The sequence below is a fragment of the Rhinopithecus roxellana genome, chromosome 18, assembly GCF_007565055.1.
Source record: "Rhinopithecus roxellana isolate Shanxi Qingling chromosome 18, ASM756505v1, whole genome shotgun sequence".
Taxonomy (NCBI): domain Eukaryota; kingdom Metazoa; phylum Chordata; class Mammalia; order Primates; family Cercopithecidae; genus Rhinopithecus; species Rhinopithecus roxellana.
In genome coordinates this window covers 75,263,007-75,288,299 of record NC_044566.1, presented here as the reverse complement: position 1 = coordinate 75,288,299, position 25,293 = coordinate 75,263,007, and positions in this window count along the sequence as shown.

The window sequence follows — 25,293 nt, the reverse complement described above, 5'->3', positions numbered from 1 at the left end:
GTTCCTGACTGAAATGTCCAAAGCTGCCTGTCTAATTATTTTCAATATGCAGTTTTAGTTGTTCAACTTTTCCTTTGAATATACAAACTATCCAGTATCTTTACAATACAGTCCTTTTTGTGTTTCTTTTCATTGCATGCAACCAAAGAATTTTCACTGAAACAAAAACTTTTTCATTAATTTTTACCACTGACATATCTCTTTCAAGTGTCAGAGCTATGCTTAATCCCCAAATGCCAAAGAGCATTGAGAATAGTGTCACATTCAGAATGGGTCAATATGTATATTCACAAGGGAGACTTTGTAGTTCTCGCAGGAGTCAAGAAGTTTCAAGATCACTTCTACACATTATCTGTGTAATTTGTACACAAACAATGATCGAAAGTCTCTTTGGGAATATTTCTCTATAGATAATGTTGCATTCCTAATTGTATAATCATTCATGCAATTATGAATTTATCTATACTTGGTACATTGCAATATTTCTATGCTTTGGAAAGTTGTGAGGTATCTACAGTATGCAAAATTATTTTATTAATAAGCTTATTACCAATAGAAGTAATCATGATGGAAAAGATCAGTGATGTAATTACTTTAAAAATTTTAAATTCTAGACATAGAAGACATTCAAACTTTTTGATTTAGCAGTTCTTCTTTTGGAAATGTAGTCTCTGGACATATTTCCAAATATGAAAGTTCATTGAATTATTAGGCTGAGTTTGCACATAACCTAAATATTCAATGATAAGGAGGGTGATACAGTTATTCAATGAAATATTGCATAGTCACTCAAAATGCTCAGGTTCTGTCATAGAAGCTGGGAGGAGAGCTGGAGTTCCATCCTAACCTAATCACTTTCTTGAGAGATCTTTGGCAAGTTACTTGACCAATCTGTGCCTCGATGCCTTCATTTGTAAAGTTATTTGTTCATAATAATAACACATATAATATTACCATATGAGATCTAAATGTGTTACTACTGTATATAAAAATTTTTATAATGATGCCCAGAAAAAGTACCATTAAGACAGATACAAATTATGTGATCTTAACTTTTTTTAAAAAAAAGAAATGGAATACATTCAAAACCCTAGAGCAAGTTTTTCCAGCCCACAGCCCATGGACCACATGTAGCCCAGGACGGCTTTGAATGTGGCCCAACACAAATTCATAAACTTTCTTAAAACATGAGATTTTTTTTCTGATTTTGTTTTTTTAGCTCATCAACTAACATTAGTGTTAGTGTTTTATGTGTGGCCCAAGACAATTCTTCTTCCAACGTGACCCAGGAAAGCCAAAAGATTAGATACCCCTGCCCTAGAGAGATTCATTAAGGTTTAACAAAGGGATGGTGGAATTACAGCTGACTTTTTTCCATCAGATTTCTTTTTTTTTTTTTTTGAATGACATTTTACAATGAAAAAGAATGCTTCTAAAATAATACTTATCTGAGTCACTTTTTATACAAATCATCCAATTAACTGTGCAAAATTACATGTATGCACATGTAACTTTATTGGGAGTTAAGAGGGCCTCATTTAGAGAAACTTAGAATTCAATTCATCTATAGATGTTTCTTTCAAGAAAATAATTTTTTATGGAAAAATCACATTGTTATTATTCCCAAAGAAATAATGTCCTTTTATACGTTCACATCTAGGCATTGGCTAAAATTAAAGTTTGATGAGTTTACATTAATTTTAATACAGAAAACATATTAAAGGATTATAGCACAAACCAGGCTACTCAGTATAATCTAATGACAATCACACTTTCTTGGGAAGGGACCAATCATCCTTGCTCAAGATCCATGTTAATTTTCAGAGAAGCTTTTAGGGGAAAGATTTTCCGATTTGGAAAACACTTCAAAAGAACTTAAAGTGCTCCCGGGTCTATTTGAAACCTCATTTGCAATGATCAGAGCTGTGTACCAGCTATACTATGATTTCTGATAATGGGTTCTGCATTAATTTCTGTTGTTTCAGGAATTTATGTAGATAAAACTCATCTAAGCTTGTCAGTCTTATCACCCTGAGATGGTAAGAGAGTTAGAAGTAGACTTACTGTAATGCCTAAAGATGGGCTATAGGAGGAGAAGGCCCTACCCAACTTACCCAGTAAAAATACCTATCACTTAGTGAGTGCTTAAAAGGTGGCTGGCATCCTTCCTAGTGTGATTGGTTTGAAGTTAAAACTCCCAATGAAGCTGTTACTAATTTTCTTTGTTTAAGTCTGTATTGTCCCCAAGAAGACTAAGAAGAAAGGCACAGTGATTTTTTCAAAGGTTGTTTGTTCCTTCCCTGTATCTCTTTTCACACAGAAACATCAATAAAAAGAGATAGCAATCAGGTAGTAGAGAACCTTCTCTTCTCACCCTTGGCTCAAGGGCAAGGATTCCCATTGAATAAAGGAGCTATTTGAGAGCTGGCTGGGAGGCAGACAGTGCTGACCACCAGGCCCCTGTAATGTAATCTAGTTCTGGAGGACAGGACAGTGCAGGATTCCATTCTGATGTGCAGGCTGGAACCCAGGAATCTTGCCTTACATTGCCCACCCTTTTCTCCTTGTGCCTCAGATCTTTTGTGAACCTGCCTAATAGCCCATTCCCTTCTGGAGGGTGAAATATAGGAGAAACCACTAAGGTTTATTTTTATTTGTGGTCTTACCCCACTCCTATCCTGTAGGTAACCCATCTTTTCACCATAGAATTGCATCCCATCATGTTGGTTGACATCTAAATATAGACCAAACTCCTAAATATCAGCTGCTTCTCTAGATTTCCAATAGTATCACTGGCTCACCAACCCTCATTTCTCAGATCATTTTTTGTAATTTCAGTTGTTTTCCATGAACAATGCCTGGACAATGCTATTCCAAATGAATACCTTGCTTTTATACTAAACGGGTCTACATTTTTCAGCCCTTCAATTTAGGTCATTCACCCCTTCTTTCTATCCTACCAAGCTGATCTATGGTAGCATCTTAGTCTTTCCATGGTAACTTGCAATCAGCTAAACTTCAAATCTTGAAGCCTACATTTTATATAGTAACACATGTAAAGCGGAATTCTGCAATAAGTTCTTAAAACTGAACTTAGGACTGTGTGTTGTAATATGGCTCATGCCCCTGTAACCCCAGCACTTTGTGAAGCCATGGCCGGAGGATCACTTGAGGCCATGAATTCCAGGCTGCAATGAGCTGTGATCACACCATTGCAATTGAGCCTGGGTGACAGAGCAAGACCCTGCTCTAAAAGAATAACAATAAAATAAAATAAAATGAAAATAATAAAAATTGAACTTCATATGTCTCAATAGCTTCTCTTGAATCTGTACCTTCAATTGTTAATAAACTGCATTACTGAGGAAATTATTTGGATGATTGATTATATATCTTTTAACTCTGTTAATTTCTTAAAGTCTATAAATAAAGAAATGTTTAAAAAACATGCATAACAGCTTCTGAAGTAATCATGCCTTTTGTAAATCAGAATAGAATTATTAGTGAAATATGTGCATATAATTTAGATAACATACATCATAGTAAATTAAATATATTTATTATAGGAAATACTGAGTTATTTTCTATCCTTCAGAAGAAATTTGTTAATTGATTTCTACTTAGCTAATTTCCAAGCAACAGAACTAATGCTGGCTAATTTAAAGAGAAAAGCAATTTGTTGAAAGGATATCAGATAAAACCCCGAATAGCCAGGCTGGGCAAACATATAGAGAAAAGGGAGCTGGAGAGCCAATTTAACTAAGCCAGGGTAATATTTCAGGCATTTAGAACTCTGGATAATCTGCTGCTGGACATTCGTGGAGACACTGATGTTTAAAACCACATGCATCTTTTATTCCCAGGCTCCAAACACTGCAATCTTTAAGTAATTGCCCAGTTGTCCTCAGTCTTATTATCATTCCCCTAAAAGCCAAAGCCCTGAGCGAGAGGGATGGATGATCTGCTTCTGGGTCACTTTGGCCTGGCTCTCAGTAGATAAACAGAGACTGAAGCTTCCTCTTTGGTTTTCAGAGGGAGAAGTAAAAGGAGGGACATTGCCTTTCACCAATACTCCCATGAAGGCATTTGCCACAACTATGAAAAGCATCTGAATGTTGACCTACAAAAAAAGATGGATTTCCATTCAAGTAATTACATTTAGTCCATTTCTTTTCCTTTCAGAATAAATGTTCCCACTTTATATCCAAGGGACTTAATTTTGAAAAGTCATAATTATACAATTTTGTATGTTTCCATATTAGCTCTTTAGGTAGAAAAGAATCAACTTTACATACATACATATTGAAAAGGAAATATAGGGGAGAAATGAGTTTGCAAATCTATTTCCAGAACAATCTATAAAAGGGAATATGAGATAAATTCTTCTATTAATGGCTATTAAGTAATTCAGATGACACTGGGGAAAAAAACATTTTAAAAATTTATTTGAAAGCATCAGAGAAGTTATAAGATAGTCAGGGGAGGGGAAGCAGATGAAAACCAAAGGAAGGACAGAGGCCTGAGGTAGGGGATGATATTGTAGTTTGGGTCACATTTGCTCAGAGGGTACTTGGGAACCAGCAGCGGCTGATTTGAGGCTGAAAACTGAGTAACAGGTTTGACATATTGTAGAGCTGAGAGGCAGAATTGAAGTGTAGAATCTATGAAATACAGAGCCTGGATAAACCGTCATCATGTTGAGGTGAGACTCTCAAAAGGCTCCTGTCTGGTAGCATAGATTAACCAAAGAGATAGGATGTGGTTCAGCTTCAAATTATTTCAATCCTAGAAATTGGCTTAAAATGATCCAGATAGTTAGTTGTCGCATGTTCTTTACTAAATTAAGCATAAATGCCCTCTGGAGAACTCTCCTAGACTTCAGGATATTTCTGTGTCTAATATTTTGCAAATGTAATGTTTGCCACAGAATAAAAAGTAACAAGGCACACAAGGAGGCAAGACATTATGAATTAAAACTAGCAGAAATAAGAAATAATAAAAATAGCCATATGTGGCCTCATGAGAAACAGAATGGATAGAAAAGTAGGAATCACTATGATTATTAAAACTCAATTATATCAGTAATTATATTAATTATATATAATCTAAATCATCTAATTAAAGATAACAAGAGTCATACTGGACCAATAACAAAACCCAACCACGTGCTTACAAATACATATCTGAAATAAAATCACAAAAAAAGTTTGAAAACAAAATATGGAAAAGACATGTGATGCAGAATCCAAATGAAAGCTGTAGTAGCTATGTTAATATCAGGCAAAGCAGGTTTCTAAAAACTTCATAATAATATAGAGAGGCACTTCATAATGACAAAATTTTCAAGTCACTAGGAAGATACAACTTTTTTTTATGAATCTAGTACTGTAACCTTAAGCCAAAGTTAATTAAATACAATCAGAAACAGAAAAATCCAAAATTATGAGGGATTTTTAACAAAATTCAGTAACTGCTTTAACAAACAGGCACATATTGGTAAGGATAGGCAAAGTTTAAACCATTAAACAATAAGATTAGCAAACTTGGCCTAATGTAATATCTATATAACCTTGCATCTAATGTCTGCAGAAAATACATTCTTTTCAGGCATATGGAAATTTTTTTCAAATTGACCACAATCTGATAATAGAGGAAATCTCAGCAAACATTCAATTTGTCCTCCGAACACAGTAAAACTAATCTACAAATCAATTTTTAACAAAAAGTAACTAGAACATTTCATTTGTTCAGAAATTATGAAATATTCTTTTAACAAATCCTATGAATTTATGGAATTAAAATGTCTGCTATCATTGTCTCTATTCCGCATAGTTCTAGAGATTTTCATCAGGTAAGTCAAGCCAGAAAAAGAAATAAAATATAAATCATGTAGAGAGAATGACGTAAAATTGTCATTATTTTTATATGATTGTATTTGTAGAAAATCTAAAAGAATATGAAGATAATTATTTGAATTAATAAGTGAGTTGAGCAAGAAAGTCATGTAAAAAATCAATTGAATTGCTATAAATCAACAAAAATGGAATATAAAAATTTAAAATATAGATGTAATTTATATACTTTTGAATACCTAGGAACAAAACACGCGTAAGACCCTTATACAGAAAACTATATATAATATTAGGGAAATTATATGGAGGGATATTCTCTTTCTAGACCCTTACCGCCCAAAGTGTGGTCTACTGATTAGCTGCATCAGCATGTTTAAGAGCTTCTAGGAAATTCAGAACCCTGGGCTCCATCCCAGACCTACTGAATCTGAAACTATATATTTTCAAGATCCTGTAATGAAAATACAGCAAATTTTGTTGCGTGGGCATTAGAAGCAGAATACTGCACCCAAAAGGCTCAAGCTGGTGGCCAGGCATAAGAACTTAGAAATAGCTCTCTGCCTTGCAGACTGGGCTCTCCGCTTGTCCAGCACTTCCTTTAAATGGGCAATTTTGACATTTGCCCAAGAACTTAAAGTAACCCACACCCTATTCCCTTCTATATATGGGTAGTTGCCATGTGCTCGCTCTCTCTCTCTCTCTCTCTCTCTCTCTCTCTCTCTCTCTCTGCTTTTTTATTCCTGCTTTGTTTGACCTGGGGAAGAAGGACTGCTTTCCCAACTCATTGTGCCCTCCCTGCTTAGGATTGTAAGCAAAAATCTTTGAACTGTTTTCAGTTGTGGTGGTGTACTGAATTTGTGTCCCCCATTTGAATAACCAGGCTCCGCAGGCCAGGTTTTCCAAGAGAATCTGGTTGGAGGTAGACACAAGGTCAGGATCCTCATGCCGGAGCAATGGTCTCATATGGGCTCTATCTCATAGGTTTTGGAATGTTGTGTTTCCATTTTTGTCTCAATATATTTTTAAATTTTCCTTTTAATTTCCTCATTGACTCATTGATTGTTTAGGAACATGTTGTTTAATATCCATGTATTCGTGAATTTTCCAAGATTCCTTCTGTTATAAATTTCTAGTTTCACACCATTATGGTCAGAAAAGATAGTTGATACAATTTGTCTTCTTAAATTTGTTTGGACTTGTTTTGTGGCCTAACATCTATCTATTACTGAAAGTGAGCTGTTGAAGTCCCTACTCTTATTGTATTGCAGTCTATCTCTCTCTTCAAATCTATTAATATTTGCTTTGTACATTTAGGTACTCTGATGTTGCATGCACATATATGTACATATAATAACATAGGTTATATCCTCTTGCTGAATTGATACATTTATCATTATCTAATGATATTCTTTGTCTCTTGTTAACATTTTTGACTTAAAGTCTATTTTATCTCATATAAGTTTAGCAGATACTGCTCTGTTTTGGTTTGCATTTGCATGAATTATCTTTCTCCATCTTTTCACTTTCAGTCTGTGTGTACCCTTACAGGTGAAGTGAATCTCTCGTAGGTAGCGTAGAGTTGGGTCTTGTTTTGTCAACCATTTAGCCATTCTAGGTTGTTTGATCTATGATGGGAGTATTTAATCAATTTCTATCCAAGTTAAGCAGTACTTGCTACTGCTGTTTTGTGAATTGTTTTCCTAGTTGTTTTGTAGCTCTTTTGTTTCTTTCTTCCTCTCTTGATATTTCCTTTTTTGATTAAGTGATTTTTCTCTGGTGATATGTTTTGATTCCTTGCTCTTTATTTTTTGTGTATTGTCTATAGGTTTTTGCTCTGTGGTTAGCATGAAGCTATAAAAATATCTTATTATAATAACAGGTTATTTCAAGCTAACAACTTTGATTGTAAAAAAAGAAATACTACACTTTTACTATTTTGAATTTTTTTCTTTTTTTTCTTTTTTTTTTTTTTTTTTTTTTTTAGAGAGATATGGTCTCAACCTGTTGCCACCCAGACTGGAGTGTAGTGGAATCTCAGACTCTTAGGGTTAAGCAATCCTCACACCTCAGCATCCCAAGTAGCTAGGACTATAGGCATGTGCCACTATTCCCAGCTAATTTATTAATTTCCTGGTTTAGAAAGGGTCTTCTTATGTTGCCCAGACTGGCCTCAAACTCTTGGCTTTGAATGATCCTGCTTCCTCAACTTCGCAAAGCACTGGAATTACAGGTATGAGCCGCTATATCTGGTCTCATTTTGAATTTTTTATAGCACAATTAAAATCTTTTAATTTTGCATATTTCTTTACAAATTTTATAGCTGGTATTACTTAGTTTTTACTTTTAATCTACATACTAAAGATTTCAGTGATTTACACATCACCAATGTAGTATTAGAGTATTCTGAATTTGTGTACTTTTATCCTGTGAGTTTTATACGCTCAAATGTTTTCATGTTACTCATTGGCATCCTCTTCTTTCAGCTTGAAGAACTCCCTTTAGCATTTATTTGAAAGATAATTCTGGTGGTGATAAATTCCCTCTGCCTTTATTGGTCTTGAAATTCTTTATATATTCTTCATTTCTAAAGGATAGCTTTGCTACATATAATACCCTTTGTTAAGAGTGTAAGAGTTTTTGTTTTCAGCACTTTGAACAAATCATTCCATTCTCTTCTGTTCTATAAGTTTCCTCTGCCAGCCATACTGGAACTTTCTTATATGTTATTTTCTTCTTTTGCTGCTTTCAGAATCCTCTCTTTTGTCTTTGATTTTTAGACAGTTTTATTATATTATATCTTAGGGTAGCCTTATTTGGAATAGATGTGATTGGAGGCCTTTGAATTTTTTTGTACATGCATATTTACATCTTTCTGCAGGTTTGGACAGTTTTCTAACTAGAAATTCTTTAAACAAGCTTTCTATCCTTTTATTTTCTCCTTGAACTCCTGACTCAAAATTTACTCTTTCGATACTGTCTCATAAATCCCATTAGCTTTTCTTATTCCTTTTCATCCTTTTTTCTCCTTTGACTGTGTATTTCCAAATAACCTTTCTTTGAGTTTACATACTCTTTCTTTTGCTTGATCAATTCTGCTGTCGATGCCCTCTATTGCATTTTTATATTGTTCATTGTATTTTTCAGCTCCAGGATCTCTGTTTTATTTTTTATTATTTCAATCTGTTACATTTTGTATTCTGGTCACATAATTGTTTTTCTTGTTTTGTTGAATTTTTCCTGTGTATTTTCTTAGAGTTCATGGAGTTTTCTTAAAAAGAGCTATTTTGAACCCTTTGTCAAGCAGTTCATACATCTCTGTCTTTGGGGTTGGTCACTAGCACCTTATTTTGTTCATTTGGTAATGCCACATTAGCCTGATTGTTCTTGATCCTTGTGGTTGTGTGTCAAGTGTCTGCACATTTGAAGAAATGCTTATTCCTGTATTCACAGACTGGCTTTGTTTTGGAAAGCCCTGGGGAAAGTATAGTACTTGGGCTTTCCAGAAGCCTGGAGCAGCTGCAGTCAGTGCAGAACTGTCAGAATCCTGGGCCCACTAAAGCAGGTGCAGCACTGGGGCAAGGCAGAAGCCTGAGGCCCACTGTGGCTGATAAGCCATGAAGCCTGGGGCCTCTGTGAGCTGCCTGCTGCTGAAGGTTGTCCAGGTCCCAGGGTCACTAAATTTTGCCTGGCAGTGGTGTGAAATTGGCTCACAATTCCTTTGTCTCTCAATATAACTCCTTATTCTCTAGTTACTTAAATGTTCCAAAGTTTTAAAAATACTGATGCCTAGGTCCTACCTCTAGCATTTGGATTTAATTGGTCTAGGGTGCAGCCTAAGAACTGAGATTGATAAAGTCTCTTTAGGGCTGAAGATCAATTTATAACGTAAGCCTGAAGCATAGGGCTGTGTGGTTCTGCCTTGTGCCATGGCATGCCTAGGGGCTCAGTCAATGGTACTGGTCTGAAATATGGGGCTGTGGTGGGTCTGAGCAGTGCTGGGTTTTACTGTGATAGGTATAGTGTTGGAGTCCAAGACAGAGTCTTGTTCTCATTTCCCTCATTTTCTCCCAAGTGGATAGTATCTCTCTTCTTGCTGTGCAGCCTAGGTTTGGGGGATGGGAGAGGTATGTAATATAAAACATTTTTATTTCCCTCTTCAATGCCCCTTTTCTTACTGTTGTGTTACAATCAGGTACTGTGGTCTACCACCTGGTTTCCTTCGCTCTTGTAAAGGTATTTTCATGCATAGATAAGTTGTTCAAACTGATGTGTCTGCTGGGGCATGATCACTGGGGAGTCCTACTCTACCATCTCGCTCTGTCCCTTCAAGTCATTTTAGCATCAGCATTTCTAAATAAATATTGTACTCTTTGGTTCATATGAATATTTGGTTGACTGTCAACTTTTTTCAGAACATTTATAAATATAAGCCCTACTATCAAACATTTTTCAAATTGGTTTTAGGATAGTTTATTAAAAACCCTTTGTTACATGCTGGAATGTGAAAGACTAAGTCAGTAGTTCCCAAACTTATCTGCACATTGAAACAACCTGGGGAGCTTCACAAACTACTCATGTCCTAGAGATTTAATTGGTCTGGGATGTAGCCTGGGCTTTGAAATTTTTAAGCAATCTCCAGGTGATTCTAATGTGTAAACAAGTTTGAGAACCACTGTCCTACATTATTTAATACAGGTATTCTGAATTTCCTTGTTGCTAATCTGTATTTAGAAACCAAACATCTTAAAATGATCACCTACATTTAGGGTACATATTTATTACTTTGCACATTCTTCTCAAGAAACCAAAAGAATTCTAGCTTAGGTCACTGTGATGATTAATTTTATAAATCAAATTGGCAAGGCCATGGTACTCAGATATTTGGACAAACACTACTCTAGATTTTTTTTGGATGTGTGTTTTTTTGGATGAGATTACCATTTAAATAAGTAGACTTTAAATAAAGCAGATTCTAGTATATAGGAGGGCCTCATCCAATCAGTTGATGGGTTTAGGAGAAAAAGGACTGACCTCTCCAGAGGAAGAAGGGATTCCGCTTCCAGAGTACCTTCAGACTCGAGCTGCATCAGCTATTTCTTTTGTCCTCTTGCCTGCCAGCCTGCCTACCCTGAAGACTTTCAACTTACCAGCTTTCACATTTTTGTGAGCCAATTCCTTAAAATAAATCTATCTATACCTTTATCTATATATCTTCTATATATATGATTTCCGACTGGTTCTGATTCTCTGGAGAACTCTGAATAATACAGTCTTTAATGACATCTGTGCTGCTAAATCCATTTTCAATTCTCACATTTCTTGACTTTCAGCGGTATTTTACCCCTTGATGGCTCTCTCTTCAATTACTCTTTTTCCTTTGTCTCTCAATTTAAGTCCTTATTCTCTAGTTACTTAAATGTAGCAGGTTTTAAAAATACTGATAACTGAGTCTTACCTCCAGCATTCGGATTTAATGGGTCTAGGGTGCGGCCTGAGAAGGCTCCTTAGGTGATTAAATGTTTAGAGCTAAGCTTCAGAATCACTGATCTATAACCCCATGAAGCCTGACTCTGTCCTGGGTGGATTTACCTCCCATTATTCACAGGGAGTCCTCATTACTTTCTTTTCTTTTAATGCTGCATCTTTCCCTGAGCTCCAGGAAAATATCTATTTGCAGCTTTCATGACTAAAACTTATTCCCAATCCAAAGATCATTTACGTCTCAAATACCATGTGAAATTCTATTCCCTCTTTGTTAGAGAAGGGAGCAATATTGGGAAAGGACTTGGTTGTCCTTCTAATTGCTCTTACTAGACTCTGGGCAGGAAAAGTGAATGCCTCTTTTCTTCTTTTTTATATAATCTGGCTACCACTTCTACCCCAGGTGAAGCTACCACATCACCCATATGTGCTGAAGGCTTACTTTCAATTTTTCCAGTGCAGAAGGTAAGAGATCAAAATCTTTACTCTTAACTAAACAGGGTCAAAAAGGCAATAGACATTATTTTTAGAACACTGTTTTTGAAAAGAAGATGATAGAATGCATTATAATGCAGCTCTTTAATACATGGGATTTACGTGTGCTGAAGGTCAAATGATATGTTCTGAAGCTAATGAAGGCCAGTAAGACTGCTAGTAGATGAGTTATTTCAGTTCCCTCAGTACAGCTTTATTGTGTTGTTACTTTATTTGTGTGGTAGAGTGTGCTTTATTATCTTTAGAGTTCTGACTGCTGTTATTTTCATCTTTTCAATTTGCAAAATATACTAAAGTAAAAAACTTAATGCTGAAACTAATTTTTTATCTAAACCCACACACTAGCCAGATGTATTCTGTCACACCATGCTAGTATATGCTGTTTGATGTTGTGCATCATAGTATTTTTTAAATTATTCACATATTGAATTTAAATTTATGCAATAAAAGAAAGTAAAGAAAATGCTCTCTTAGTTTGCTTTTTTGCTGCTATTTATCCAGTATCACTTTTTTATTTAAATGGCAAATCTCCAATTTTGAAGTTTTACGTGAGTGCCTGAAATCCAAGCAGGGTGAGTGGTTTTATTTTCATTGTTTGGGAAACAAAAATGTACCTCTGATAATTTTTGTCTTTGATTACTGCTTCTTCAAAGGATTTAAACCAGAATGAAAGCCTTTGAAATCTTCAGAGATGAGGAGACATGAGAGTTATTCTGTATGCACTAGATAAACAGATGTCTTAGCTTTTCAAACCAAACCCGAAAAATATAATCACAAGCTTCATCAGAAACAGAACACTTTTTGCAGGTGTATTATGTTTTATATTTCACTAATGTGAAATGGAAAAAATAATGTCATTTTATTCCTTTTTCTTGTCTAAGAATTTAGTTCCAATTAACATTTCAGAAAACTTTTTGTTTAATATCTCGGGAAGCAAGATACATTTCATAAGAGGGAAAAATTCTCTTCTTGTCATTTTGGATACTGATAAGCACCATTAGAAACGTATCTAAAAGTTGCTTGGGAAACTGAGAACCTAACTGAGAAATTCCAAATTAATAAAAGACAAATTTTATTCATTTACTCAGTAGACCAAATCTTATAATTAAATTTATTCTGAAATACCCATTGATGTCAATGTGAGTTTCTCATAGGAGATAATTGTAGAATTAAGCTCAATGCATAGAAAAACACACACACTCTAACAGACTTTGTACTGTGGCTACCGATGGCCTGGACTGGATAACCTGCTGTTTGGATGTCAACGGCATAGTTGCTCACTGAATCACAGCAGTACAGAAATGGACCTAATGATGCAAGGAAACAAATAATCTTTATCCATTTTGCTTTCAGCCTTCCCAAGATAAAAGTACTTCTTACTTACATACTTATGAGGATAAAAGAGAAAAAGAGAATCATGCTGTCCACCGACTAGATAGAATGTATCCTTGTGCCATAAACATCGGTAATTTTTAAGTTTAAATCTTAAGTGACAACTCTCAATAATACCATAACTTGCAGTTCAAGCACCTTATTAAACATTCACTTTTTTCAAGCCACTCTTTGAAAGCACTGTCAATTACTACACCATGGAATAAACTGTAATTATTTTGGTGAAGGGGAAAAAGAAAAATTGCTTAAATGTATCCTTTAAGGGACAGAGTTCAGTTTTTTTTCAACACCATATCTGAGCTTTAGTCCTTGTTTGATTGGAACTGTAAAATAAATCTGAAGATATCAATATTGAAAATTGAAAACAGTGAATGAGATAAATTCTAACATTGGCAAAAACGTGCTGCAGTTAATCAAATTGGTCCTCAAAAATTGCCTTGTAGTTTGTTAACATTCTAAAGGGACTTTACACATAATACTGTACATTCCCTTTATTTTAACCAGTGGGGAAACTGATGTTTATCAAGGGGTTAAGTGGCTTACAAAAGGTCTCTATTCCTTAGAGGTGGTTTCTGGCTCTTTTCAGCTCCCCTGATGCACTATCAAGGGTTGACACCCCTGGGTATCAATGAGAACAGTTGCCACTAATTTAGCTGCCATTCACTCAGATACCACAGCAGGCCCTGAAGCATCCATCTCCTCTGATACCTCTCCAGTCCAACAAGTAGATCATTGTTATTTCAGGGGCAAAGGAGAAGCCCCACTACATCTTCTTCCGCAATTTATCTCCCTATTAGCAAGTGCTGATTACAGTAGTGACCCTCTTCAAATTCATTGTCATGGTTTACTTGAAAACCAAAATGTGTATATGGTTAAGTTGTACTGACCAGTATGAATTATTATAAGCCAGACTTGAAAATCAATATTTAAGTCTAAATATGCTCATCGTGATTTCTGTTTTTCTGCCATGGGTGAGATAATCGTAAGTCCCTAGGAACAGATTGGTTTCTATTTTTCTTTCATTTACTGAAGTGAAATAGCCAAAAATGAAAATGGAAGACATTTCATATGCAGTGAGCAGAAAGGAACTTTAAAATGTGCTTTTATATGACATTGTTTAGATTATGTTTAACTACTGGTGTTAATAATAGCTATTAGTCTACTATTGCATCTCAGCTGGGTATTGTGCCAAACCCTTCACATTCATTCTTTCTAATCCTTACACCAAACTGCAAGGTGACTATTATTATTTCCATGTGAGATATGAAGTAGTTACATCTAAAAAGCAGTATAATGTGAAAAGACCCCCTTGCATTAACTGGGCGCTTTATTTTTCTGAACTCAAGTCAATGTCTATTTCAAACCCCATTCTGCTCTGTGGTGGAAATATTAATTCAATCAATTCCAAGTAAACAGTAAATCTAGGATCTGTTCTTTGTTATTTTGTTTCACCTGTAACTGGGATTTTCTCCAACCTCACTTCTGTTCATATTTGCCTTGAAGTTCCAAGGGTTTTCATATAATCAAAGCTTACTAAAGTTATCTTTCTACATTTGCATCTGCTGAACTCTCTTGTCAGGTTCTAACTGGGGTCCAAGGGCAGTCAGTTGGCGAGTGGCAGGTAGCTGGAAAAACACTCAAGGAATCATAGACAGTTTTGACATGGCTTTAGTCTCTCTCTCTCTCTGGGTACGAGTGAGCCTGAGCATGAGCCATATGTACAGCGTTGGCAGGATAATTATACCTTTTACAGACAATAGTGGCTCTGAGCCAAGCAAGAGCTCACATGGGTGATCACCTAATGCACCTCATGTGGTGTGGTTGCATAGTGTGTGGGGTTGGGTGCCTGTGCTCCAAAGCCACTGAGTCATGCTGTGCTGGAAGGCTACCCCGGCCGACTCCTGACTAAAGTGCAGCCTTTTCCCTTACACTCCACTCCCTAGGCTGAGAGCACCTTCTGCGTAGGGATACTTGTCCATAGGGCAGATCCCTGAATCCATAACCAATAACAACAATACAGAGGACAACAGCTCACTCCTAGGATCCCAGCTATGCTACTTATTACTATTAGGGCCCAGCATATGCCAGAGCCCAGGGATGCCCATCATCTCTGCAGGGGCTCATCAGTAAGGCTCTCCATCATCTTAATCTCCCATGAGACCCCTTGTAGGGCTGCTGTTATGTTCTGCTGATTGTCAGGGATAAAAGTACAACATTGTGTTGTTAAAAGAGTGGCGTTCCTAAAATCACTGCTCCTTGGGCAGAAGTTATTATGTCTAAGGCCCTTTGGTTTTGCACCACCTTTCTGATCTAATCAACCTCATCTGTTGACAGGACGAGGGCCACTCAGACCCCAAGCGGTGTGCACTGCAAGAGCAATAACCTGTGCTTATCCAGTATGACACCCACTCCAGGGATAGTCATTGCCAAGGGGTAGAAACACCAGTGGCCTCGCGGCACTCGCAACTACTGAGAGCACAGCTCCTCCTGGTTATGCAGGTGTCTGGGCAATGTGGGGAGAAGAGTGGCAGGTACATAAGGTCACCTCCAGGTCCAACATGCAGTCCAGTCCACTGGTAGTTAAGGCCACCCTGTGTCCTCACAGATCCATAAATTCCCAGGGGGGACAAAATCCATCAGGGCCTGACTGCTGGGGCCACTTGATCCACCATACCTTCTATGTGGAGACATGTGTTATGTTTACACAGGCCATCATGGGCACCCATCCTACAGTTGTGTTACTCCAATGTTGCTCTATGCACCACAGTGCCTGGGCTGGGGGCACTACATTTTCTCCCACTAGCCAGCCCCACCAATAATAAATGCTACTGGCAAGCCAGGGGGCTGGCACACTGTGGGTTTTGTGGCATCTTTTGTCCAAAGCTTGCCATGTTGTGTTCCATGCGTTGGCCATGGGACCCCAAGTCTCCACCATTTCTAGTTCTTTGCAGATGCTGAATGTGTGTGCCAAGGCAAGCTGTCTATAGCTGCTGCTGGAAGGTCAGTGCAGATCCAACAGGTAGAAACATTAGTCACCTCAGTGTAGGTGTGGGCCCAGGCCACAATGCAGTTGGAGCATGTTTGCCTATGGTCGAAATGACAGAGCAGGCACAGCTACTAACAGAGGTAAACCATGTCCCTCAGGCAAAATACAGGCTAACCTTTCATCCCTGGATAACAATGCAGACACCAGGGTCTTTTGCCCCGGGCGATGGTACCACACCTTCTCAGCTCCCCATAGTTCCTTTGAGTCCTGTATCCATGCCAAAGTCAGGGGTGCGGGGTGGAGAGCTCATAATAGGCCATACAGACAGTACATATGTCCCACGGTGTAGGGTTCCCTCCCTGATGTTCCCCTATGAACAGTCAACCATGGGGGACGTGTATTGAACACCCAAGGAGTGACATGCAAGTCATACCACAGGCCCTCCCACCAGGGAGCCACTATGGCCAACCACCGGCAGTGGGGGCCTTGGAGGGTCCATGGCCACAGCCACGTTTTCTGTTCCCTTGCCTTCAGGGGCACTGGGGCAGGCAACAGCAGGTTACCATTTATCCCCATACCTGGTTGGAGGAGGTCATCCTTGGCATGTATCTGCAACTGAATGGGGACAGTGGCCGGTATAACAAAGCCTCCACCAGGGCTGAGCTGCCTTTCCATGGCTGTTTATTCAAGGTTTGGAGCACCAGGTCCAGTCTGGAACTCCAGCCCTGCAAAGCTGGGGGTGTGACATGCAAGCCTAACAAGAGCCCATTATATCACTCAATCATGTCCAGAGTTTGAGGGTTATATGGCACATGGAATTCCCACCTTGTGTCCATTTGTGGTGCCCATTGTGGTACCTCTTGTCCAGTGAAATGTGGTCCCCTATTTTACTCCCAGCAGCCAGAAGGTGACCACACAGGGCACATAAGGCTTGTTGCAGGGCCCGGATGGTGTTCTGTTGGTTGACCACCCTGCAAGGGTAGGTGAACAACAGGCCTGTGGCCATGTCCACAGCCATCACTGCATGTGTATACTCTTTCAACTTTGGCAGCAGCATGATGTAGTTTACCTGTTACCTGGTCAAGGGCATTCACCCTATCGTTACTTGCTGTGTAACACTGGGCAGCTGCCTCCATTTAGGGTATGCCTGAGCACACACCAGGCATTTCTGAAAAGGCTCCCAAATGTCTTGCTTGGGCCGGGACAGACCCCAGTGCTTATTGATCTATTGCGTCAATTTACCCCATGCATGTTCCAGTTTCCACTGCAGCCACAAGGCCACATCTCATGTAGGTGCTGACTCTTACTATTGGACCTTGGCCAAGGAATCTACCTCATCATTGCCAGGGGTGGCCAAAGGCGTATGGCCTAGGCACCTGATAAATAGTTACCTCTTTCTGAAGTCACATTTCCCAGAGGTCTTGCCACATGGCTTGGCCCGAAATGGGTCGGTGGCCAACTAGTCACTTCTGTATTTTCCAAGTAGTTCACCACAAGGTTAAGCCTTGATAGACTGCCCAACTATTGGTACAGATTACCATAGGTGTCACCTCCGTGGTGATCACCATCCATACTGCTCTAAGTTCAGCCCATTGGTTCTTTGTCCACACCCGGTTTCAAACCGTATGGTGTCAGTACTAGTTTGGACTGCAGCGGTGGTCAAGGCAGCTAGATCCATCTATGTACAATGCCTCATCAGGAATCGGGGGATGCCCTTCCTTAAATGGTGAAGGCTCAGGGTCTAGATAAGGCCCATGGCCTTATCTTTCATTAGGAATACAGGTCCCAAGACATCTTGCAGCTGTGCTGCTAAGGGACTTATACTCAGCATACTCTGCTGTTCCAAGTAGGCACCCCACTTTGCCAAAGTGGATATCTGTACTGTCCCAGTCTGGGGGGTCATTACACATGAATGCATCCATCCTGCTATTGGGTAAGTCATCCACGCGATGACTGCAGCCTGTCCTGTCACACTCTCACAAACCTGAAAGGTGGGATATACAGCTGCTAGCGGTTTTGCTATCAAGGAATACCGGAGCTCAGCTCCCTTCCACAGTTGGGACTAAAAGTCTACTGGCGGCGTTCTCAAGTGCAATATCATCAATATAATGGAGTAGGTGGACCCCTTCTGGACATTGCCAAATGACTAAATCTGTGGCAACTACACCATGACATATGGTGGGGCTATCTGTGGCAACACTGTAAAAGTCTGTTGTTCCCCATCCCACATGAAGGCAAACTGTTTCTGGCTCTCTGGAGTTATGTCTATGGAGAAAACTGCATTGGCCAAGTCCACTACACAGTGGTGTCCCAGTTCCATCATGAAATGGTCCATCAAATCCATGATTGATGGTATAGCTGCATGCAAAGGAGCGTTACTTTATTCAGTTCCCAATATTCCACCGTCATTCGCCAAGTTCCATCAGGCTTTCTAACTGACCACACTGGAGAACTGTAGGGGCTGTGGGTGCCACACACTATCTACATCTCTTACAGCTTTTTAATTGTCTCAGTTATCTCTGTATGCCCACCTGGCAAATGGTATTGATCGGTGGAAGAAACCCATCAGGGTTGTGGCAGGGCCTGAGGCTGGTGATGTGTATGTCTGCACAGCACCTTCACCACATGCACTCAGAGTCTGAATTCCCCAAATGTGATCTGTAATGCCAGGTCATGTAACATGTCCATCCCCAGAATGTATCCTGGTATTGGAGAGACATGCATGGTATATAAATGGGGAGCCAAATGGCCAATGCCAAGGTGCAGAGATACAGGTTTAATTTCACTGACCGGCCTCCATAACCGTCAATTTAAGCAGGTTTGCCCAGAAACTTATCCGGGTTCCCATAAACAATGCTACAATCTATGCCAGTATCCACCAGCACCAGCACTCGCTGTAGATTGGTGGGAGATCAGTGGACCACTAATTCCACATGGCCTCTGGTCGTCTGGTGTGCCCCCAAGTCGGGCACCTTGGCCAGTTCCCTAATCAAACAGAAAAGGCTCTACATTTCTGCCTGGCTGCAATAAGTAATCTTCGAGCTGAAGTGCCCGGGTGGGACCAGTCATGCAACAATATCCTTCTTCCCCTTGGGCATTTTCTGGCATTGCTGCTCCAGAGACAACTGTCTCCACAAAGTTAAGAGTATGTCATTGGGTTGCTTAGCAATTTTCTGTCAGTCAACCCTGGCCAAAATCAAATCTATCCACATCTTTGAGCATGTCACTCGTTGAGGCCCCCTTTTCTCCCAAAGGAGGGCCCCTGTGGGTGGGGCATCTTCCCCTTCTTTATGGCACAGATCCCTCCATCCTGTAGGTGGCCTTCTGCTTCCCCAACAGTTGCCATGGCAGTGGTCACTTCATGTATGTGGCACCCTACATGTGTGAGGACAGCAGCTAGGGAGTCAAAGGCACTCAGGGGAGCAGAAACCAACACAAGACCCCTCACGTGGGAGGTGAAATGTTCATCATCTGGCTCCTGGGTATTCAGGTCAAACATAGCCTGCTACATACCCATCCCCTGGATGCCTCGTACCAAACTGGCATACGATTGCCATTTACTCACCGTTTTGAGTATTTCACGGGTGTTGTTCCATACAGTCCATATGGCTGCCCACAGCCATTCAATCAGGGTGTGGATCCCTTACCCTTGTGCCAACTGCCTACTCACCTGCAACTGCTCGGGATCCTGTTCGTGATGCCAGTTGTCAGGTTCTAACAGGTCGGAGGGGAGTCAGTGTGTGAGTGGCGGGTAGCTGGAAAAACACTCGAAGAATCACAGACAATATCAACATGGCTTTACTCACTCTCTGGGTGTGAGTGAGCCTGGGCGTGAGCTGTAAGTACAGCATTAGCAGGGTAACTATATCTTTTACAGATAATAGTGGCTTCAAGCCAAGCACGAGCTCACATGTGTGATCACCTAATGTGCCTCACCTGGTGTGGTTACAAAACGTATAGGGTTGGGCACCTGTGCTTCAAACCCACTAAGGCATGCCTCACCGGAAGGCTACCGCTGCCTACTCCTGACTAAAGCATAGCCATTTCCCTTACATCTCTCTATTAGTTTTCTATTGCTGTGTAATAAATTATCACAAACTTGGCTGCTTTAAACTACATTCATTTATTATCTCACAATTGTGTAGATCAGAAATCCAGATGAGCTCACCTGGGTTCTCATGAGGCCAAAATCAAGGTGTTAGTCAGAATGGGCTGGAGGCTCATTCTGGAGGCTCGTTTATCTGGAGGCTCTGAAAAAAATCCACTCCTAAACTCATGTAAGTTGTCAGCAGAATCTAGTTCCTTGCATTTGGGGTAGTTAGGTCTCTGTTTCCTTGCTGGCTGTAGGCCAGGGGCCACTCTCAGTTCCTAGAGTCACTCTGGAGTCTTTGCATGTGGCCTCATCCATCTTCAAGCTAGCATGAGAGCTAATTGTTGGTGTTTCTAGTCTCTCTGATGTACTCTCTGCTGCCCGCTGAAAAATAATTCTCTGCTTTCAAAAAGCTCGTGATTAGATTAGGCCCAACTGGATAATGTCCCTTTTGATTAGCATTGGGTAAATTGATTAGTGACCTTATATCCATCTGTAAAATTCCTTTTTCCATGTAAGGTAGCATAACCATGGGCATGATATCTCATCATATTAACAGTTCTGAGGGTAAGGGTTGAAAATCTTGGGGGACTACATTAAATTCTGGGTACCACACTGTCCCACTGGCTTCCAGGCACAAAGTCTATGCCCCCTATGTGCTTGATATGCTTTATTACCAGAAAAAAAGTACATCTAGGTGTGCCATGGAAAAAAACTTTCACTGTAGCCTGTGTTTTTTGAGGACTTGTGAATCAATGACAGCTTTCATCCGTTAGGTTTAGCTATTCTGTATGTTTATAGTTGAGGTAATAGACATGTGACATCAGCGAGCAATAAAATTTCCTTTAGTATCAGTTCATTTATTATTGGCAAAGGAACCAAAGGGCTTAAAGATGGCTACTCAGAACAAGTATTGTTAATCAAAAGGGCAAATTACTCTAGCCTTCGAGTACTCACAATAAAACCCTTAAGTTCCTTTAGGAACCTTCTGTTAGTCTCAGGAAGTTTAATTTTTTTTTTTTTTTTTTTTTTTTTGGTACCTACTTGCTCTCCAGGTATAGTAGTAGCAAGTCCAGGACTGTCCTGAGTTGGGTACTATGTTCAATACTTGGGTTATAAGATCATTTGTACCCCAAACCTCAGCATCATGTAATATACTCAAGTAACAAACCTGCACATGTACCCCCTGAATATAAAATAAAAGTTGAAAAGAACAAAACAGGACTGTCCTGAGTACCTCTTATGAGACTGGATAGATCAAGGCTCCAAGTCCCAAGCCTGCAGTTACATAAGCCAGCTCAGAATTCATGATTTCCAGAAGTCTTTTCTTGATACCTCAAAACAGCCATCTTCAGTCTAATCTTTCATACTATGATGTGTGAAACTGGAGTGATTTATCCACACCTTTGTTATTCATAGGGAAATGGGATGTAGAACACCAGGAAGAGAGGTAGAGGAAGGATTCCAAAACTTCGCCATTACCCTTCTTTTCGACTCTTTCTTCATCTCCTTTTCATCCTTCCCAAAGCAGTTTTATCCTAAAACAAGCTCATTTTACATCTTTCTCCATTCTCTCAAACCTGGTGTTTGGAACATAATCTTTATATCTTGAGACCTTTGGGAATTTATCTTTTGAAACACTTGAATCGTCACTCTTTTAAATTGAAAAATCAACTTCCAAGCTTATTGTCTCTCCCAGGAGCTGTAATGGCTGCTTTGCAATTAAAAATGTGAACATAAACTAAAAACAAAAAGCGTAGAATAGTAATCTTGTTTTCTGGTCTAATGAGGAATGCCATATTTACTGCTGAAGAAGAACTGGGGTTTCAAGGAAGCATAGGAGTGTGGTAAAGAGAAAAAGAAGCACAGTCTTTAAGACTTCCAAATGTCAGCACATCATACTATAAGTCTGACCCTGAACTTAATCCATTTTCTTAATCATGCTGCAATATTTCAGTAAATGGGATTGTTTTTTTACCATTTCTAATAGTTTTAGACCCTTGATGATCTTGCCTACATAATGTTCTATGAGCAGTTTTTGAGATAAAAAAATATATATATATACAGTGAAATGCATAGATCCTAGAGATAAACTGTTATGTTTTGACACATGTACATGTCTCTGTAATCAACACTCCAATTGAGATATTTCCAAATCACCCCAGGAAATTATATTCCTTCTAGTTAGTTAATCCCCACACATGTAGGCAACTTCTGATCTATTTCTATCACTGAAGATTAAGTCTATGTATTTTTAAACTTCACCTTAATTGAATCATACAATCTACAGTGTTTTTGTCTGGCTTGTTTGTCTCGGCATTCAGTTATTAAGTTGCTTCCAGGCTGTTGCATGCATCCACTTTTGGTTTGCTGGTTGGATGAATGGTTGGTTTTTGAGAATTATTGAATAGTATTCCATGATATTCACATGCCATAATTTGTGTATCAATCTTCTATTGGGGTACCTTTGAGCTGTTTCCAAGTTTTGCAACAACTAATAAAGCCTCTATAAACATTCACATCTACACCATTTTGGAGACATGTTTTGGTTTCTTTTAAGTACCTAAGACTAAAATTGGGTCATGAGATAAATGTATGTTTCATTCCATAGAAAGATCCACACTTTTTTTTTTCTAAAGTAATTATAACATTTTATGCTTCTACCAGCAGTAGATGAGAATTCCAATTATTTCACATCCTCGCCAATATTTGTTGCTGTTCAACTTTAATGTTAGCCATTCTAATTGGTATTATGTGTTATCTTACTGCATTTTGAAAGTTGTTTAATCAGGTATTCATGGACATAAAGGTAGCAAAGATAGACACTGGGGACTACTAGATGAAGGAGGTAAGAGGGGGGAAGCGTTGAAAACCTAACTGTTGTCCAGGCACGGTGGCTCATGTCTATAATCCTAGCACTTTGGGAGGCTGGGGTGGATGGATCATGAAGTCAGGAGTTCAAGACCAGCCTGGCCAAGATGATGAAACTTTGTCTCTACTAAAAATACAAAAATTAGCTGGGCATGGTGGTGCATGCTTATAATCCCAGCTATTCGAGAGGCTAAGGCAAAGAATTGTTTGGACCCAGGAGGAGGAGGTTGCAGTGAGCCGGGATCACACCACTGTACACCAGCCTGGGTGACAGAGCGAGACTTCATCTTTTCACATTTATATAAAAGGTTATTGAATTTGGGTCTGTAATTCAGGGTTTCATCATATTTGGAAAGTTACTAACAAATTATTGCTCTAAAGTTATTTCTGTGGCTCCACATCACACCCTTCTCTTCTGGGATTTAACTACCCAAATGTTAATGTTTTCCCATAGGTCACAAAGACTCTGTATTTATTTTTACTTCAGTATTTTTATCTTTTTAGTTCAGATGGGCAATTTCTATTAATCTATCTTTAAATTCATCAATCATTTTTTTCTGTCAACTTCAATATAATGTTATGTCTACCCAGTGAATTTTGTATTTTAGTTATTGTATTTTACAGTCTAGAGTTTCCACTGTTTTAAAGAATAATTTCTCTTTCTCTCCTGAGATTTCCTGACTATTCATTCATTAAGACTATTTTTCCTTTCATATTTTGAGCATATTTATAATAGCTGCTTTATAGCCATTATCTGCTAAGTCCAGCCCCTGGACCATCTTGGGTTTGGTTTCTATTGATTGAGTTTTATATCACCATGGATTATATCTTCTGGTGTCTTCATAGCTAGTGATTTTTCATCTAATATTTGGCATTCTGAATGACAGCCTGTTGAGATATGAATTTTTCTATCTTCTATTGAAGAGTTTTGATTCTTATTCACCAGACAGTTCAATTACTGCATGATCATCTTGATTTTATGTTGGCTTTGTTTTAAACTTTATTGGTATCAAGTGGAAAGTTCACATTTCTTCTCAAGCTTTTCTGACTTGGCAGGGCTCAACCTCTAAACTTATGGAACTTGTTAGGGTGTGGTTTTAAGCTTTATTAATACGGGTTTAGAGTAGCCCTTCTTGAATGTGGTTCTTACTTCTAAGGCAGAATTTTATTGATATCTCAGCTGGATGCCAGACTTGTTAATAAAATGTTAATATTATCTCTCTACTCCAGCAGGAACAGAGTGTCAGAGTTGCTTGTGTCTCAGCCCTGCTCAATTTTTGGTATCTTCATTTCACTCTCAACTTCATAGAAGCAGCTATCCAGTAACTTTCAGAAGTTTTCCCTCCTCGCATACAGCCCAGCAATCAGACACAGGCTCACAGGAGACTCCCGTATTGGACTTCTGTGCCTCTCTGTTCAGCTACTTTGTCTCAAATGCTCTTGCCTGCAGATTTTAGCTGCTTCATTAGCTCCATACTCTGATCTCTACCTTCTGAGCTCCATGGGACTACTATCTTTGTCCTGGCTGTTGTTCTCTTTCTACAGCTGGAAAATTGTGCTCAGACAGAGAAAAAGATGTTTGTGGGACTTAGTTCTTTGTTTTCCTTCTGACACAAACCAAAGTTCTATAATGCCTATAATCCAAACCTTAATAATCTTATTTTATATGTTTTCCATTTCTCTATTTACTTACAGAGAGCTAGTCTAATACCATTTTCTCAATTATGGTTGGAATCAGAACTCAAATTGATGCATTATTTTACAAATAATTTATTCCCTTGGGACTTATTCATTCTTAGGTATAGAATGAAAGTGCTTGCCTCTAAGTGAACTTCTTGTTTTAAATGTTTTGTGGAAATGTAGGGTGTATTCAAATACGAAGAAGACAACTTCCCTAATACTGTGAGTATCAAATTATTTTGTGTGTTTCTTAATTCCTCAGTCAGGAGTTAGTGAGTTATGGAGCTATGTCTGCTTCAGCATTAAAGAATGCTGTGTTCGACGTTACTTCAGCAAATATTATTGACTGTAACTCTGTTTCAAGAACTATGATGGTTTTGGTGTGACATGTACTTTTTACTAATAGTGTTTAATATTCTCTTCTTTAATACCATTTTGTATACGGT